The sequence below is a fragment of the Oenanthe melanoleuca genome, chromosome 1, assembly GCF_029582105.1.
Source record: "Oenanthe melanoleuca isolate GR-GAL-2019-014 chromosome 1, OMel1.0, whole genome shotgun sequence".
In the NCBI taxonomy this organism is placed as follows: domain Eukaryota; kingdom Metazoa; phylum Chordata; class Aves; order Passeriformes; family Muscicapidae; genus Oenanthe; species Oenanthe melanoleuca.
In genome coordinates, this window is record NC_079333.1 from 96,522,290 (window position 1) to 96,542,592 (window position 20,303).

Below are 20,303 nucleotides of genomic sequence, written 5' to 3' on the forward strand. Positions count from 1 at the left end.
CCAGCTGAGCAGGAGGCAGGGAAAGAGAATCATATTTCTAATGGAAATACCAGAGATGTAAAGAAAATGCATTGCATAAGAAGAAAGACATCAAATATGGGAATTATCAGAACATAATGTTTTTTCTTTCTAGTAGTTAATTTTCTTTTGCCAGGGATGTAAGTTCTTACACACTCAGCATTAACATTTTTTGTTTTTTTCTTTCAACATTTATGTATTTATTGTTGTTCAGTTTCTTGTGAGGTTATTCCCAAAAAAACTTCACAAAGTAAGCTCTAATGGAAAAATTCTCATGCCTTCAAAGGAAAGAGGATATGAACACAGAGTCAAAACCCTCTCAAACTAAGCCCTCTATGTTTGTACCCAGTCATTGGTGCAGAGGTTGATGTTCCAATCACAAATGCATTGTTTCTACATGTGCAATAAGGATCCTTGAGCTGATAATTTAAGTGCATTCTCCTCTTCTTGAGAGGAGGATTCTTTACAGCAGGATACTGCTGCTGCCTAGGACAGCAGCAATGCTGCATAGATTTATATGTATCAAATATATATATATATACACGATACAACACATGTAGTATTTTATATATGTAAAGTACATACAAAATTGCAAAGAGCCGGGAGAGAGATCCTCTCCTCTCCTCTCCTCTCCTCTCCTCTCCTCTCCTCTCCTCTCCTCTCCTCTCCTCTCCTCTCCTCTCCTCTCCTCTCCTCTCCTCTCCTCTCCTCTCCTCTCCTCTCCTCTCCTCTCCTCTCCTCTCCTCTCCTCTCCTCTCCTCTCCTCTCCTCTCCTCTCCTCTCCTCTCCTCTCCTCTCCTCTCCTCTCCTCTCCTCTCCTCTCCTGATGGAACTTCCAAGTACTATTTGGGCCCACTAGGCAATTCTTTGTGTATCCAAGTGGAGCTTTGCCCATTACCTGCTAACCCCTTAGAAGGAATGTGAAGCATTAGCCCCTTGGCCACAAGCTGGCCAGAAATGCATTGGCCTCATCAGTCTTGCAAGCAATCTGTGTGAAACAGTCTTAGCAGGAGTTGAGCATGTCTGAACACAGCTTGGAGATTTTTGTGCTAGGAATTGTCTAATGCAAGGAAGAGGCAGGGTAATGGAGGGGCTCCTGCCAAGTGAAGTGGCAGGTGTGATCCTATACCTGTTATAGGTCTTTTCCTACCTCTGTGGAACACACAGAGTTAATTTCTGGATGTTGTCTTTCTCAGACTAAAGATGTCAGTAGCTAAGGAAAGAAAAGTGATTTACCTTCAAATAGTTCAGCTGACCTTACACATTTATCACTTTACAGGATTTCATTTTTTCAATGGTGTCTTTTGTTTCAACGCCATTACCTCCACTTTTAGCAAAGACAATTACAGGGCATTTATTTATACACCAGAGACACATTGCTTAGATTTTTACATTCTTTTCACCCAATATAGGTCTGTCACGAAACAGTTGTTTGTCTTAAGCAAATATTTTTTCTCTCAAAGTTTTACTTAGAAATGCTCAAATGTCTTTTTATTTGCACAAGACAAAGACCTTTTTTACTACTTGTGACAAGTGATGAACAGGTTGAGGTAATACACTAGCAGGACATGGATTGCTTAGCTAATGTCATACCATTGTATGGACAGACTTTTTTTAAGGATTGTTTTTGGAAGGTTTTTATATTCTCTTAGTTGAGCTAGAAGTTATCAGACTACTGTTGTAAACAAATAGCAAGTTACTAATGTCCAACTTACAGTTACTTAGCTACAAGGAAAAAATTAGCTGTTTTTGATTTGTAAAAGATTATTATTTAACATAAAGATTATTTTTTATTATTTAAAAGATGGATGATTATTTTAAAGTATTGTTACTGTAAAAAGTTTCTACTTCATCCTAGAGTCCTGCCACCAGCCATGTGATAATTAGGGAAAGCATATGACCACCTAAATAACTTGAAGATTATAAAATCCCCACATTTTTATTTGTTTTTAATTTACAAAGTGGCCTGGTTCCATGTGCAGAATAGGGCTTTCTATGCCCCTGACCTGTGTTCATCACTGCAGTTCATGGCAGTATTGCTATATCCATTCCATCTGCCTCTCTTGGCTAGGGCCAGCTGGCTGTGGTGATGCCCTGCTCAGACACACCACAGCAGCAGAGAAGTTACAGGACTCTCTTACTTCATAACCTTTGGCTGAAAGCTGTTCCTTAAATACATTTGTACAATCCTACACATGCTGGAAGTGTGCCAGGACATTAAGCCCTAGAAAATATGGGGACTATGACCAATTTTTCTTATTGCCATAAGCCATGAACATTTTGAGGTATTTTATGCTTCCAGCTCAAAAATGCTCACCATGGAATAGCAAATGGCTGTGATTTGTCTGGTTGGCTTTTCTGATCCAATATAGATACTTGAAGGAGGGATGTTTAAGGACAAGGAGAGAGCTATAAGACCCAAATATTGATTCTGAGATCTTGGGATGAAAAACCAGAAATGCCATTGGACATCCCCATCCATGTATCACTACTCTATCCAGTCCTGGTCATAGGAAAGTCCTTTCAAAAATAGGAAATTTTCACTACTGAAGAGCATGTAAATTCAGTTTATTTTAATATACAAAGTTGGGAACCTTTATATTTTATGATTCTTGATGCCAACTCACTAATAAAATATCCTTTGCAAAATAGTGCCCTAGAATTCTTTGTTGAGTCAATTTTAATAAAATGAAATTCTGAGATGCCTAAGGCATTTGGAGAAATGACTACTGCATAGAGATAACAAAAGAAGTGTCAATTTCTCTTATTTTAGTTACAATTAAATCCATGTACTGCCCTTGAGTGAAATCTGTCCTTGTGGGCATTTTCAGTGATTCAGTAACTTTAGAAAACAATGATCTAAAGAAAATATAGCAGTAGGACATAAAACTGTCTTCCTCAAAAAATGCAAAGTAGTTATGCAGGAAACAGGAAGGTAAAGATTGAGCTACAAGCTCTTGTGAGATGGTAAATGCTCCAGCAGATGGAAAAAGCAGCAGATTGAACAGAAACAAAAGGAACTGTTGTTTTTGTTTTGCAACTTTGGAAAGCCCCCAAGCTTTAGCTTAGCCCCTCCAAAGCCCTAGTTTTGCTAAAAATAGGAGGCAAACCAGGACTGCAAATTTGTAAATCTCTCTGTAAAGCAGCATCTGAAAATCAGATACTGAATTTCATCCAAAAATATATTTCAACTAAGATATACTCTCAGGGAGAATAAGGGGATCCAGACCAAATTAATTTTAACTCCCTTGTGAGTCAGGACTGTGTTAACATTGCCTAAAATAACACCGAATCTGAATTACATTGCTCTGAACAACTTCCACATAATATCAGTCCTGGCATGCATGATGTTTCAGGTCCAGCTGACACCACCTTTAGTCTACCTTCAATCTAAGCCCATGAAGAAAAAGACAACCTTTGTATGTGGTTTTGCTTTTTTTTTCCTTTATCTTTAGCTGCATTTGAAGTTTATGTGCCACAGTAGATTTTTGTACATATTGATACTTTTATTATATTTGTCGAGACACTTTATGGCTTCCTTGGGACTTTGTTGGCTATTTCCACTAGTAAGGAAGCTAATTTCATCAGTCATTGATTACAGGAGGATTTCTATCTTTTCTGGATTACAGAGGCTCCTTGCACATCCCTGTTGCCCTGAGCATATGATCATATAAGCATAATCAAATAAATCTGCAAACCCTGGACAAAGATATACCTGTTCAGAGCTGTTCAAATCCTTTGTAATTCAGAATTCTCACCCATGTCTTTAAATCCAGCACTGTGTAGATTACAGGTCAGTTGACCCTTACGTATTCAGCACCTCCTGAACACGTATGTGCTCAGCTCCTTTCTTCCCTCTGATCACACAGTAATATATTACAGAATTAAAATGATTGTTATTTTAGTGTATACTGGATTTTTGCTACTTTAGTTCTCACAGGAGTCAAAAATTAGAAAATGCTTAATTTTAAAAAATTAATTTTGGACAATCTTTCTTAAAAGGCTTCTAGACTACTCTTCTGCATCACTACAAAATCCCTCCAGAGTACAAGAAACTAATGAGAAATGAATGTTCCACTGAAGGCACAATCACAACTACTAAAAATAAGGCATGAAAGAGAGCATGAGAAACATCAACTGCTGTATGACTGAAGTAAAATTGAAAGATATCTTTCTGTTACAATGTGGGGAAAAATGTCAGATGGAAAATTAAAATTTCTCTACATTGGTTGTGCTAAACAGAAAAGAAAGGCCTAGAACTGTAATAATACCTATATTCTTAAATAATACTAGGGACTTAAGGTGCTGAAAAGGGCTTAGTAAACATACAGCATTATTTAGAAACACTTCAACATCATTAAAATTAGCAGGAGCAAAGAATTTAATTAAAATAATCATGATATAGTTGTGGCAGTAGCTCTTAACTTTTTTTCAGGTAAAGAAAAGTAGTTCAGTGAAATAAACAGGCCATATTTCAGGGGCAAGTTGTGTGTGAATGAGCCACTATGGCAGAAATGTCAATAGCCACTGTGCCTTTAGGCACAGGTAAAAAAGTCCAAAATACAAGACAACATGTAGTGCAGAATTCTGTTAAACAAATGCTTAAGGACCTTTTAGATCTGACTTAACTGAAATCTTTCTCAGCTGTATACACTAAGGGAGAATGAAGTTGAACCTTCCATTAAATGAGCACACAATATAAGGAATTTGAATCAGGCTGATTGTGTTTGCAAGAATTTTGTGTTTACTAAAATTGTGTTTACTAAGAATTTTCAATGTGCTTTATGAAGTGAATCAGCAAAACAATGGAAGCCCAGAAAACCCAGGAAAATGCATATGATACTGGTAGGAGGTATCTATAAAATAAATAAAATGGAATCTATGGACTCTGCATAGCTAAAAGCTATATGTAACTTATGGTTTTCCATGAGAAAGGCATCATCAAATGCATATACAATTTTTTAGCTGGTATTTAACATGACTCCACCACACAAAGAAAAGAAAAACAAAAAGAGGGCAACCTTAAAAAAAAAACCTGATGGAACATTTCTGTCTTCCTGCAGTCAAGGACATGATGGCTCAGAAGCATTCATCTACCAGCATCGCTTTGGCATTTCTCCCAGAACTTTCAGGGTCTACTTGGCAGAAAATATGTAGCTGAATAATTTTAGTGTACTGAACATCTTTCATCCTATGCATCATAGTCATCTTCATGGAAGCTCTGCTTAAGCTGCAGGGGTGTAACCAGGAGCAACCTGTGTATTTCAGCTTCCTCAGTGATAGGAAGGAATTACTTACTGCCTCTGGGCTATTGTTCTACACAGCAGCCTAAGCTAAGTGTTACATAGCCTCAATCATACATGTGTGGGAGCAAAGAAGAAATACATATATGTCAGACCAGAGGCAGCAATCCTCATCACCTGGCATTGGTAATCAATTCTAGAAAGGGTTATGGTCAATACAAAAACTATCAAGAATGTAGTGACCTCCTGTTCTTGAACAGGTCAGTATCAGCAATATCAGTATAGCAAAGTCCATCATATCCAAATGAATTTACTGATCTTAGAGCAGATCACAACCAGTACTCAGGACCAGCATGATCTTAGTTCTGTAGCAAAGACAAAACTGAGCTTTAAATTATCTCACCTGTAGCTGTTTTCTTTCCCTCACCAAGAATTTCTTCCTTTACTTCTCTTTGCCTAAAGGATATCCCCACCTTGTTCATGCTGAAGGAGAACCCTCACTCCTGCTCAGGTGATGTGAATTTTCCACTGTGAGATCCTCATCAGCAAAACTGAGCATTGCATCAGGCCTTCCTTCCTCCTGCACACCTCAGTCAAAGTTTAGAAAATGATGTGTCAGCAGCTTCTACTTCTCTGAATGTTAATTTCCTCATCTTTCCATGTAGCCTGCTTGGAGGTTACGTGATGTAACCTGTTCAATTTAGAAAGTCTTCTTTCTCAAAATTGAACTTAGCTGTAGCACAGGGGCATGTGTCAGACAATCATATTGTGGCCAGTACCTGCAGCACATCCAAACCAACACCAGAAATAGCCTACAAGAAAGTCAAGTGGCAGCTTTCTCTGATATCCATGTGATAACTGGAGTAGGTTTTAAACTAAGCTTATTACCATTGTGCCCTCTCTTGTGATTAAACACTAGAATTAAAAAAAAAATAAGATAACAGTCACAAAAAGAAAATACCAATTTTGGAAGAGAGGAAGCTGAGTGAAAAAAAGACTAAATGGGGCAAAGAAGAATCTAAAGGAAATATTCTCAGAAAGTCAAAGGCTTCCTTGCTTAAACAATAACTTCAAAGCTGAAAAAAAATCCTTTGCAGACTTTATCAGTAGGTAAATAAAATGTCAGTCCTTCTCTCTTTGCATAGAAGTTTGGAAGGTCTAATCAACACATTTTTTTTTATTGTTCAGTATACAAAAATTATATGAAGCACTGATGGATCATTACATGTATTGGGTGTAATCCACAAGCCACAGGGTAGTTATGGTTTATTGATTGACAAGATTTATTTCTACATTTCACTGTTCAGACTGTTACAGAGGATTTGCATGTTTTTATTTCTTTCCACACCTTTCCACCCCCTCACTGCTAATTTAGGAGCTGTTAGTCTCAGTTCATAGTAATTGTGAGAAAATAAAATTCCATCTGTTTCTGTCAGGAAAAGGAAAGATAGGGAAGGGAATGAGAGAATCAACAGAAAATTCCACTTGCTAGACATGCTTTGCTGCTAGCTATTACTTTTCTAAGGGATGCCTTACACAAAGTACCTAGAACTGCGCATATAAACTGTATTTTAATTTTGTGTATGTCCTTAAGTTAAGCACTTCCAAGAATATTGTGAGAAGCACTATTCTTTGACTCTTCAGCTAAATCCATAAATATGACTCCTATGTGCAAATAGTGCCATACAGAACTATTTAACTAATAAGCAGCCTAGAGCTCATTTTTTCCCTTGCTGGGTTTTCAGTTCCAGAAATATTTCTGATAGGAATGTGTAGAAACTCATGCCAGAGTTGTAGAGCATAATAGCAAAATTCAGGCTTCTGTCTTTGCAATCTGTCTTTACAAAAGCTTTGGAACGGCTTAAAGGTGAACAAATAATGAGGAAGAGAGACAGAGAGATGAGGAGGGAGACATGTAAGCTCAGACAGAAGCAGTGATAGATTTAGGATGAAAAGCCATTAAGAGTTAAATGATCTGCAAAGAGTAAAGCCTTGAAATTAAATTTCACTCAATATCGAATAGGAGATTTAAGGGTGGTATGTTAGGAAAGGCTCCTTTCATGAAAATGCAAATAGCAGCAAGCTGTTTTAATTATAGACTGTAGGTGTTGCATGATGGAAGACCAGAAAAAGAATGCAGAAGGGAGCAGAACCATAAATCCTTCCCACTGGTATTTTCAGGTGGTTTTTAAACAACAGCAATCTCAATCAAACAATATTTTGCAACTAAATTATGCTCTTTTTTGCTAGTTCATTGATAGTTTGGCACATGCATACAGTGATGGTATTTCTTCTGCTTGGAGGTATCTCTCACTTCAAGGATGATCTTGCAACTAAAAGGACAAGATGTTGTCTGCTTCTGAGGGATGAAAGTGCAGGCATGAATCCCATTTTCCTCCTCATCCAGAGAACGAGAGACCTGCATACACTGCTGCCAATGGCAAGAAGATCAGATTCCATAATCCAGTTCCCTGGAAGAAAGAGATGGAAGTAACTGGATGAAGCAGCCACAGACAGCAAAGCTTTGCTAGTAAATGAGGCAGATCTCCCCTACAAGCAGCTGTACATAATGCAATCCATTATTCTTCTGCAATTCATTAGTTCATTTCCACTACGAAACAGTGCTCGCTGGGAGGAAGAGGGCATAAAGAAAGCACATATTCAAATATGCTCTGCTAAAGGCAATAAAAATATGAGCAGTTCACCTTAGTAGCAGAAGAGACAATTCTGTTGTCCTTTCCCACCCACTGTGGCACACAACAGCCAGCTCTGTCTGAACAATATTTATGCTTGCCAGCCTGCTAAATTCTAACCTCTCCCCTCCTTCAGTGAGAAAAAAATCCCTTTATTTCCATTCTCAAATGGGAACTAACACTAAACCATAATCTTTCAGGAATTAAGTATTTGCATACAAAACAGGTCACAGAATACATTAGTTAAGTATGTGTTTTAAATCTGGGAACATAGTGGCAATGGATGCTTCATAAAAAACAGACAATAATAGCACTTAAATTGGCAAAAGGAAAATATTAAACTTCTCAGTATTCAATAATATATTAAATCCTTGACCTTTGCATTATGTTTTAGAGAGGTGAACACTGCTTTGCTAAGACTTTTTTTGCTTTCCTTCAGTAGATGTCACTGCAGTACAGGGTAACTAGTTCCAACACAGTTTTGGAGGAAAGGATATTGGTTTCACCAGGGAGTGGTCCACAATGGAGAACTGCAGCCTTATGTTTTCAGATTTTCAACAGCGAGTATCAGGGTGCACATACAGATTTTTTTCTTATACACATTTTTCCTGGTTGGGGACCAAACACAAGAAACTATTGCCTATCATGGTTGGATGCTGTTAAAATGATACCAGGGAAGCTTATCTGGGACAACCATCATTCTGAACCAAAACCAGCTACTATATGATTCATTAATTTTGCCTCTGAGGATTCAAATCACCACCTTTCTCCTGATGCAGCTTCCAAACAAGTCATTAATCCCACACATTCATTATTCTGATCAAGACTTGAATGTTTTTCTCTGCATTCTGTGCTACAACTTGAAAGCAAAATCTCTATCATACTAGTTCTTAATTTTTCTGATTTAATATATTTGCCTTTTAAAATACTTACATAGTAAAACAAAATATTGGTTTAACCAGGGTCAAGGGGTTTTACTCAAAACAAGAAATCTTCAGACTTTAGCTGACAATAAAAATATATGAAAGGAATAGGTTTACTAAGTTGAGAAAACCATTTGAAAATATTTCTGGAAAATCCTGTATGCCAAATACAGAAGGATTGAAGCTAAAAATGGAAAATAACATAATGTATGTGAGAAGAGACATCAGAAACTGAGGAGGGTTTTACAAGACTAAAAACATACTTTCATCAGGCTCATGTACAGTTAAAGAAATGTGGTTGCTAACAGAGTCATCATAATTTAGTCAGAGCATATAAACTCCTCCTCTCTTAGTCATTCCTAGAAAACAAATCAGAACCACAGTCTGCTGCAGCTCCCCAGGCCTAACAACCAAATCCCTTCACAAAAACAGGAAGGAGAAAGCTTCTCTTGAAACCAGGCTGCTTTGTGGGCATTATGACTGAAATACTAATGCTGGTGGAGAGCACCGTGGTGAGTATGCAGGACACGAGCCCAGCACACCTTTCCCCAGGTGAGAGCAGAACCCCTCTCCCAAGGAGCCCCAGCTGCTGAACTATCACAAGGACTGAGCAATGTATTCAAGCAAGATGGATCCCATCCCAAAGCTTTGCATGTAAAAACACACACTTTGAATTTCACAGAGCCAAAACTGCCTGCCAGGAACATTAGGAGGAACTCACTCAGCCAGTGGGTGTTCTGTGCTCACGGGAGGAAGCTCCCTTTTGATCTCTGGGCATGGTCTTATGGGCTGCTCTCTGCAGAAACCCAAACTCCAGGTTACAGAAGCACAACAAGGCCCATGTCCAGGGGAAAAAAAAAAACCCAAAAAACGGTAACCCCTTCCAAACAAAGCAGAAGCAGCTGCAGAAACATGAAAGTCCCTAAGACAGAAAACAACACTATTATCAAGTGGCAGAGCCCTCCAGTGCAGACTGCTGAAATAAACTCAGTCTTAGCCATTTAGGTTGCATTCAAGCTGAAGTCTGTATTAGGCATTAGTACAGGCGTCATCCTAACAGACCTGCAAAATGTGATGAAACAGAAAAATCGAAACTTGTTTAGGAATGGCACTAGCAACATCTCTTACTTCTCTCAGCTAAATGAATCACCTGATACTTTGTTAAATATAGTTTCTATCAGCCTTTCTATCACCATCTAATGAACACACTGAAGATGACTGAGTAGGAATCCACAGTTCATTTCCCACGGCTCTCTCCAGAGAAAAGCCCACACATCTGAGTAACTATTTACAGATGATGTCTGGAAAGAAAAAAGAAAAATATTTTGAAGGACTCTACTTTAAAGCCACTTTCTACTAAGACGGCTAAACAGAATTTAGGATCATTATTTTTACCATCCAATTTTGAAAACCTTCCTTTCTTACTGTTTCTACCTGTCGTGTTTCACAGCTTCAAATTTCACACCTACACCCTTCTTTCCTCCCACTCTCTTTGTCTCTGTAAAAAAACCTCTGTCATCCATGACTTTTTCATATGTCGTTCCTTTCACCCTCACCAAGTCCTGGATCCTTTTTTTTTATCTTCCCTCTCTTTCAGAAGTTTCTCTTTTCCATTCATTTCTATCCCCCAGATACATTTCATGGCAGTCACACTGGAGTTTTGCTCCTTACCTGTCCATACTCCTTCTGGGCTACATCCATTGCCAGCAGCATTGAATATGACCCTTCTCACTAAACCCTACCATTTTCTTTCTGTCTTTTCTCCATCTTCAGCCTTGTCCTTTGATTTCAGCTCAAGGCACTGTTTTATTTTCACTGTACCCCATGTAAGTCTACCAACTCATCTGAGCTCTTGGCTGAACAGTCCCATGTCTCCCTCCTGTGTTCATTCCTCCTTCAGTTCAGCCTATACCAAGGTTTACAGCCTTGCACTGATTTTCATCAGCCATATTCTTGAATCTCTGACACTGTGTTCCTCTCTTTTAAACAATGATCATATACCTTGCACCTCATACTTGAGGTCATCTTCTCCCTCAAGCCTTGTCAGTCAATCTTTCCACAATTTTCAGATGATCAGTAATTCTCAGTGTTTGTCTCCCTTCTCTTTTCCCCACATTTCTTGTCTCTTTTCTTTTTTTATCCCTAGGATTGTTGTTAATTTTCTACTTCCTTCACTTCACCCCTTTTCCCCACTGCAAGCTTTTTTATCCATCTATATTTCTGTTTCCTAGTCAAGTAATTCTCCATGCTCCAGTTGGGGAACATCTGTCATCTCAAGTAGGATTCTTAGCTACCCTGAATCATTCTCCCTTTCACCCTGCTCCTGCATCTCCTTCACTCTCCACCATTGGGATCTCACCAATGTCTTCTACATGAAGACATCTGCTTTCCATCACTTCCCTTTCTGTAACTCTTTTCCTTCTTCCATGTCCCATCTTAAGAATTTCTCTTTTCCAACTCCTCCGTTTGCCTCAGTTCTTCCATCCTGAGCAAACTGTTGTTCACTCCTCCTTCAGTTCTCACACTCCCACCAAAAACATTCTTTTTCTGATCCCCTTTTCTCACAAACTGCTCTGCTCCTCATTCCCATCTCCAAGCTCATTAAATTTACCTCTTCTCCAGTTTCATTCCAGAACCTCTGTAAATGAGGTTTCTCCCCCTAGACGCAACATAATCTGCTTTTACTTTAACTGTTACTGGTTTTGAACTGAAGTTGAAAAATAATAATCCATCACTGAAACCTTGTCCCCCTTAAGTTTCCCTGATTTTTCTATTTTCTGTTCTCTGTGCATCTACCCATTACCACTTCATGTCATTTGGCATTCTTTCAAGACCCACCTCCAGCATTTATGACAATGTGACCCTATGATGATTTAGTTATTATTTTGAATATTCATCTCTTCACTGCAGATCTGACTGTTTTTATTCAAAGGAAAGCCTCAAAAAATTTGGCTCAGATTTGTTCTCCAGGGACATGACCCCAAGAATGATGTGTTTAAAACAGCACTTTCAGTTGCATCTCCTTTGCAGCACCATGACAAATCACATCTAGCCTGCCACTTATCTGTACTTTCCACCTCCATCTTTTTTCATAGCCAAATTATGCTGAAATCCTAACAAGACTTTTTTTCTAAAATTTCCAGTAGAAGGCTTTTTTCATTTATGTGCATACTTAAAACTCATCCAAATTTTCATTTTACCACACATTTATTGCTGCAACATCTGTTTCCTTACCCTTGCCATGATTTACCTAAGTAATTCATCATCACTATGGGAGATGGCAAGTTCTAAATCCTTCTCCCCTACAACCTTCTCTTTGTTCCCTCCATCTTTGCAGCACTGGGATACACTGTCTCCATTTTCAAGTCCATTTACAGACTACACTACATCATCTCCCAAACTCTCACATCCACCCTACCCAGGATAGTAGGTATTATCTGCTTGTTAAAAATTCAGGAATGCACATCCACGTTATCTCCTGTGTGCTCTTATGTGCTCTTTTGAGTTCCTCATAAACATCAGGAAAGCCCTGTCAGTATTTTCCTCAAAAATCTCTGTTTGAGGTTCACCTCTGCCATGATGCTACAAATTTGGATACATCTAGCCAACTGTCTATCATCTGTGTGAGCTACTTTATCCTTTCCCCATGGCCTCTCACTATTAACTCTTGAATTATAAGTGGGGGTGGGGGGGAAGCAAGAATGATTCTATTATTTTTTGTTTGTATGAAACCTGGTCCATCTAAATAAGAATTCTGTCCAAGAGTAAGACTCTTCTTAAGAAAAATTGGGATGATAATAGATGGTACAATAAATAAAAATTGTAACAACTGCATTGATACTGTTGTCTAACACTCTCTTTCTCTGCTGTATTTAAATTCAGATTTTAGAACATAGCTTTTTGTATGTCAGGTTACAAAAACACATACACATCTTTCCCCTTACTAAAAATACATTTAGAGAAAGTTATATATTTTATTTAACTGGAGATTACATTTAGTGCTACATCAACCTAGGCACAGTATTTCATATATTAAGTAAGTTTTTAGATTGTGTATACAGACACTAAATGTAGAAGAATGGACTCTCTATGAGGCTTGGCTTAGTAAGACAATCAACAAATCATATTTCTTAAAGAAGGGTGATTATTTTTATATATAAATATTTATTTATTTATTTATTTGTTTGTTTGTTTGTTTGTTTGTTATGGAAACATTCCCTCTTAAAAATTAGGTCAGAAATCCCCCAAATAGAAATCCCCAAATTAGGTCAGTATCCCCCAAATAAGGGATACTGCTGGTATGGTTAAAAACAATAGTAACTACATAGGTTAAATGCAATCAAGAGAGAAAGGAGTAAGAAGGAGAAGTCAGTGAAGGAAAGTATAATATTTAAATATGATGAAAGGTACATGCTTTGAGAAACTCTTTATGTAAAGCTACAAATGTTCTGAAAATTTGACTGATTTTAAGAAAATAATCCCTACAAAAATACATGAGCTATCCTATCTAATCTGTCATCACTGCTAGGGACACCATAGGGACACTCATTCTGACATAATTTCTAGGGACACCAGAGCTCATGGGGGGAAAACAGGTGGAAAACAACGCGGTGTCTAGGTCTGTAATGATATATGTCAGAAACATTTTTCTGAGATGAAGGTGAGGACTGAAGCATTGAAGGGTCTAGACAGCCAGGAATTTCCCTCAAGATCTTTACACACAGACTTCTGCAGCAAAAAGCCACCCTGTAATAATGTCATCTTATCCCCGTCTTGTTCCAACCAAATGGTGATATAAAACTATTATTATGCTCAAGGATGAAATATGTCATGGGCAAAGCTACCTATGTGCACACTGAACGTGCCTATTACACACAGTAAGAGATATTAGGATGAATTAAATCCATTAACCACAACTCATTATTGGTCATTATTATTGAAATAAAGATGTGCAGGTTTTGAAATGTCAGATTGTCTAAATTATTGTAGTATGGTAAAAATGTTTTTTAACTTTGTTCTGTCTACTATTTTCTTGACATAGAGAAATAATAAAATACACTGATTTTAGATTTACAAAAGAACTGCAAGTGGTTTTACTTTGCTAAAAGCCAATTTACTTCATTGGAAAATACAATGCAAATGACCACTTGTACACATAGGTCATGTTCTTCAGGTACTAACACTGTCATAAGTACAATAAATCAAAGTAAAAAGTGGACTGAATTCAGAATATCTAAAATTAAATGCCAACAACTCGGTTATTCATCTTTGCTTCTGCAAGTCAAAACAGTCACATTCTGATCTTGCAGGTTATAATTAGGCTGAGTCCTGCCTCTGTAAAAGCAGAATGTGTATCTTGCTATCTACCCACGTATGTTTAGGAAGCCAGCAGAAAGGGCAGTGCTAATGCATAGGGGGAGAATACAGCAGGTGGTTAAGCAGCACAGAAAGCCTATTTTTAAACTAAGAGGCAGAGAGTAGGTAAGCTCTAGATCACTGGTACTTTTCATAGCCTAAACAAGTCTTGTTAAAGAAGACAGTTAGACTATTTCTTAAAGACCAAGTCCTATTTCTTCTGTTATTTCCCTGCCCTTGGAAGGACTTCATCTGGTTTAGAAGTGCTGGGCAGAGCTGCTTGTATTTCTGTCATGGAGATGTGCAGAAAACCCTCATCCCTACTGACTCACACACACCACCCATACCAGGAAAATCTTGTGCAGTGAACCACTTGCCATTTTGGTTGCATTGCCCACCAAATGAAGGAAGAAAGAAGTGGTTTGTAGTCCCTGCATAGAAATGATGGCACAGGAAGGAATAAAGCCATAGCTCTTTGATCATGAGCCTAATCTTCAAAATTAAATGATCAAGAACAATAATTGCAAATTACACCTTTTAAAATAAGCATTTTAGGGAAAGTTTTGTAAAAGGATGTTAATGCAGACTCTGCCACCTGAGAATTGTGACTATTGCATGAATCAAAAGTGCAACACTGTATTGGAAATTCACCCTAAAATTATTTTTAAAATACTGATTGCTCAACAGAGCTTGGTTCTCAGGAAAGCAACAGGCAATTTGTTGAGAACAATAATAAAACAGCATCACTTTCTTTTGTTATGCTGTTTTCTCTTAAGACCTTAGGAAATCTATTGACTATTTAATGGTTTTTCTTTCTCCTATATGTAATGAAATGTCATTGCAAGAAAGAAGAAATGAATATTCTGCTACTATCCATGTGGCAATTTCTGCACTTTTCAATTAAGAAAAAGTCACATTGATTTTTGTGTTTTTTTAAAGGCTCTTCTTAATACCATTATAGTATCTTGGCCCATTTGTATACATTCATAGCTCACTAAACTAATGCTTGTTACTCTTGTCTCTCACTTCCACTTATGTTTATGTCACACTTATTCCTACTTGGCTCTTAGTGTCAGTGAAAATACAGGTGCAGTGGGTAAGCAGGTCTCTCTTTCCAGGCTGTATGACATTGCTTGGCCACCAGACCAGGAGTGACTCACAGGTGCTCCAGAGAAGCAGGACACGTAGGACTTGGCACTTCTCACCATTTCCAGCAGAACAGATCAGACTGCTCTGAGCTGCACTGGAGGGCCAGCCTGACACTGAGACAGCTCATTTGTGGGACCAAAGAGGGTAGTCAAGACAATCTGGCTGCTGCCTTCAGGTGTTGTCTCTGGCCTTGATCACTTCACAGTCCCTTGAGGAGCTCCTGGAGAAAACACTTATGTGGCTCTTGGGAAAACTGGGTGTTTCCCCCTTTTTTTAACAGGAAGTTTGTCTAAAAAAAGATACCTTATTATGAACGAGACCTGCTGCTTATTTGTATTCAGAGTCATATATAAAACGTATTTTTTCCTATATTTTGTTTTAGTGACTTTTTGGAATGTAGTCTAGCTTGCCAAAACAAAAACTCTATAATAAATGTGAGTGTCAGTAAAAAAAGGGTTTGGCCTCCCACATCATGCCTAATTTGAAGGGTTCACATTAGAAAATTCCATCTTTATAACTGAGTTAAATTAGCCTTAAACTTTTTGGAGACAGTAAACAAAGATATGTTGTATTATAACATTTCTGTTACTACCATAAGATGAGGGCAAAAAATACGGTGATGAATATGGAAGTAACCTAGAAGGCAAGTGAGCTATGATGTTTGATTTCAGACATGTAAAATTATGGACTGCTATCTGCAGTCAAGCTCCTCAGGATTAAAGTGTATAAGAAAGTTTTTTATCTTATCTATCAAATAACATATTTCTCTCATGAACACCTCCCAAAAGTAGACAAAAGGAGTAACTATGTCATGTTAGTGCATGAAACTGGTTGTCTGTGAGAAGGACTGCAAGAAAAAGAAATTTATGTTGTGTACATTGTAAGAAAAAAATCTCTCGGCTCTGATTTTGCTACCACAGTGGTTCTCTATATGCCTTCTTACAAAAATTCTGTGTGTGCTACATTTCTTACAATATGGCCTCACATTAAAATTACAAGATACACTGATAGAAAAAAAATGTTTTCATTGCTAACATATGTTATTGGAAGATCATTCAGTTATTTTTAATCATTAAACCACTACCCAGTCATTTATCTTAATTTTAAACTTGCAGCACCACTGCCTTCTCTCCTGGAGTCTGTTGCAGGTGTAGGGAGATTAATAAGGACCACAAAAGCCAGTGACAATATCTGAAACATCAGCAATGGTAGCACACTTTTTACTTCAATTAAAGTTATCCTTATAGCTGCGGATGATGTGATGTACTCCTGACACAAGGATATGGGATGATCCATACATGAACTGGGAGTTCTGGCAGACTTTTAAGCATCAAAGTTTTTAAGTATCAGTTAACTGCCAGCTGTGAACCTGGAATCAGGTCTTTCAGATGTTGCACTAGAAACCCCCTGGGACCTTACTTCTGAACTACAAAGCTCCAGATCTTCAACTCAACTCCACTGGCAAGCACCAAGGTCTAACAGACCTGTAGAGCTCAACCGTTGGTGCCGAGGGCCTGATCTTCCAGCTGTACTCACCCCAGGGATTCCTGGTGTCTGACTAGTTCAGTTTGAGTTCCACCCAGCGCTCATTTGTGGCTGGAATGCATTAGTTTAGCTTTATACAAAAGGGATCTATTTCATGCACTCCAACACCACTCCACACTCTGAATTACTGCACTGTTAGCAGAGATGATGACAGCATTTACTCCAAAAGTGCATCCCTGATCCAAACTAAAACACTTTAGTGCCCCAAGGCTCATGAAGCAGTCTGTGTGGAACAACAAACGAAAATGAGATGCCTGATTTTTATGCACTGCAATGCCTTAAATTCTGCTATCTGTCTGTGCAGATTTTTCTAGGGTACATATCCTTAAATCAAAAATATACTTTTGGTAGCAATACTCAACCATTGCTCAATTCTGCAGCATGTTATATCCACTGGGCTTCATAACATTTTTCTAATTTAAATAACCATTGAAGCACACCAAGAAAATGGGAGTCGAGTTCAAGCATCCATAACTTGCAGAGCCACATTTTGCCGTGATGCATCTGCTATTCGATGTCTGCTGGAAAGTGGCTTTTAGTTTAAAACTGTTATTATGTGTGGGCAAAGCTAAAAGGTGAAAGCCTTACAGGCGCCAGCAACAGATTCTGAAAGCCTAGATTAGAGTTTTGTAAAAAAATGATGGAGAAATGCTTAAGGGCTGGAGGCATTTTCACCGTGTCAGGAAATGGTGCGGGAAAAAAAAAAAAAAAAAAAAAGAAGAAAAAAAGGAGATACTGATTTTTAACATCCCTGCTCCCCTCCTCTCCAGCCGCTCTCCTTCTCTCCACCCATCCAGCAAAAGCAGCAGCAGCTCCTGCGGCGTTCTCTCGCCTCCCCGCCCCGCACCCGGCTGACAAGCGGCCCTGCGTGCCGGAGGCGGGGACCAGTTTCCATGCCAAAAAAAGAAAAAATAAATAAAAAAAAATAGAACGAGGAAGCCCATCCGTTCGGCGGAATCCCCCGCACGGAAAGCCCCCTGCCCCCTCCCTGTCAGGGAGGGACACATCCCCCACAGCCGTGCCCTGCTGCCGGGGGCCGGCCGGCCTGCCCGCCCTCCCTCCCTCCACCTGCGAGGTGTCTCCGTGTCCCCCATGACCGGCGCTGCCCCCGGGACCGCCCGGCGCTGTCCAGGGACCGCGGCCGCGCCGCCTTCCGCACCCGCTGCGCGGCAGCTGCGCCTCAACCCAACCGGCCCCGGCCGGGGCGGTGCCGCGGGGGCGGGGCCAGGGGCGGGGAGACGGGCCTTGGCGAGCTGCTATTGGCTGATACGGCTGTAGGCGTGGCCGGAGGCCCCCTCGCCGCTCTGCTATTGGTGAGCGGAGACGTCAGTGCGGGCCGGGGGCAGGCCCTGCGGCCAGCGGGGTCGGCTGCGCGCGGCGGGCGGGGGAGCGCAGCGAGGGGGCGGCGGCGGCGGGCGGGGAAGCGCCAGCGGGCGCACTGAGAGAGAGCAGCGGCAGCGCCGGAGCGCAGGTAGGGGAGCAGCGCCGGGAGCTCGCCCCGTGCCCTCCGCCGCCCTCACCTGTCACCGCCCGGCCGCCGGGCTCTTGCCGCCGCTGCCGCTGCGGCGAGGCAGCCTCGCGCCTCGCCCCCTTCCCTCGGCTCCCTGTTCCTCCCCGCTCCTCCCCGGCAGCCGCGATTCCCCCGCCGCCGCTGGCGGCCGCCTGCCGCCCTCCTCCCGCCCCGCCGGGGCCGGTCGGTGTGCGCGCGGCTCCGCTCCCAGCCAGGTGCGTCCGAGGGGCCGGGCAGGGCCCGGGGTGAGGCTGCGGTGCCCGGCGGGGTCCGGCGGGGCGCGGGCTCCGCGGCCGCCGCTCTCGGGAGGGGGCAGAGCCGGCGGGCGCGGCGCCCTCAGCGCTGCCGGGGGTGCCCCGGGGTGGGGGCAGTGGCCGCCCGTGGGGTTCCGCCCGTGGGGTTCCGCCCGTGTCTTTCGTGAGCTCTCTCTGCTTCCTCCCTAATATCGTCTTCCGTCGCACTGGAAGGGCTTAGGGCTTTTTCTAAAAAAGATGCTCCTTAGATTATTATGATTTGGGGGAGGCACTGTTTCTGTGTTGGGTGGATTTGGGTTTTTTTGTGTGTGGTTTTGGGTTCTTTTTTGTTTTTTTCTGGTTGTTTTTTGGTGATTTTTTTTTTTGTTTTGTTTTTTTTTGGTTTTTTTAATTAGTCGCCCTGTTGCTGGGCTTGTGCATTATCGGTGCCAGTTGTGAGAAAACGTACTAGTTGTTGCAAGGTAGGCAGGTGGTGATGGAGAGCATCAGAGGGGACAACACCCAGGAGAGAAGGCTGTTCCTCACCTCGAGCCGCTAGGAAGATGAGGGATGCCGGGATTCCCGTTGCTGGGTTATTCCTTGCTTCTGCTCTCAGCTTTCATTATATTGGTGGGTGAGCAGGGAAACCTCGGTTGCTGTCCTTGGAGTATATGGAAGGCAAAAGGATTTTTCTCAAGCAGGGTTTTGTGTGTCTGCAGCAATGCCTCTTCTAGGGCTGGAGGAGCAAGAAGCTGAGCTCCTGTTCCGTTCTCGTTATAGACAGTGAGGGCTCTGCACGCTGTTGCTGTCGCTGAACTACTCCAGCCTTGCTCGCAGAGATGCTCCTCCTGCATCCTCCTGTCTGCATCGTGCAGTGCCGAGCATGGCTGCGGCAGGTAGCTGTCGGAGGCAGCCACAGCCATAGTGAAATTAGTAACGATCCTGCATTTTCCTGGGTGCTGTGCCTCGGGCTAGGGAAGCTATTACCTGACTTGTACTCAGTAGGCTTTGTCAGGGTGGTAATACATTAGTCACGGTCACATCTGGGAGAATCGTGTATTACAAATACATGTTTATCTAGTAAAGCTTTGCAAGGTCTCACATAGGCTGTAAGAGAATGTACGAAGGAGGGCAGGGAAAATCCGTTGGCACACTGATAAACGCTGATCACAAGTGGCTCTGCAGTACTGCAGGAGAGAAGTTTAAAATTGTCCTCTTAGTTTCTTTTGTTTTCCTCATGCCTCTGCTGTTTTGCACAGAGTTGTTGAGCATCACCAGCTTCCAGTGTAATGAACAGTCAAGTTGTATGTGGCTAGCTGATATGGCTCCTTGGCTAGTACAATCTACAAGTCCCACTTTATTTTACTAACTATGGGTACACTTAACTGTTTATGTCCCATATACGGTGTAAGTGTGTCAAATTTAGCATTTCAGATAGTCTTCTGGGTTTGCCTAAAGCAGCGTGATCATTAAGATTGTTCTTGTCTTATTGTGTGTGCTTTTAATAGCAAAAAGGTCTGCAGTTGGCGAAAAAAAAGCAAGCTTTTTAAAAAATATATTTGTGTGTAGTAGAAGCACGAAGTGTCATTTTTAATAGGTGAATTGAATAAGAAAAGCATTGGCCTTTTCTATTA

The 20,303-nt window shown here is 40.7% G+C and overlaps 1 protein-coding gene across 3 annotated transcripts in view; it reads left to right on the top strand.

Annotated features, from left to right (window-relative positions):
* The first annotated feature begins 18,300 nt into the window (after window positions 1-18,300).
* CDKL5 (cyclin dependent kinase like 5) overlaps window positions 18,301-20,303 on the top strand; it is a 128,510-nt gene continuing 126,507 nt past the window's right edge. The window contains exon 1 of one of the 3 annotated variants that reach the window (XM_056485227.1): window positions 18,301-18,397. The gene's annotated coding sequence lies outside the window, so the exon portion shown is untranslated. The remainder of the gene's footprint in view (window positions 18,398-20,303) is intronic. The other 2 variants (XM_056485217.1, XM_056485246.1) reach the window with 2 other exon arrangements.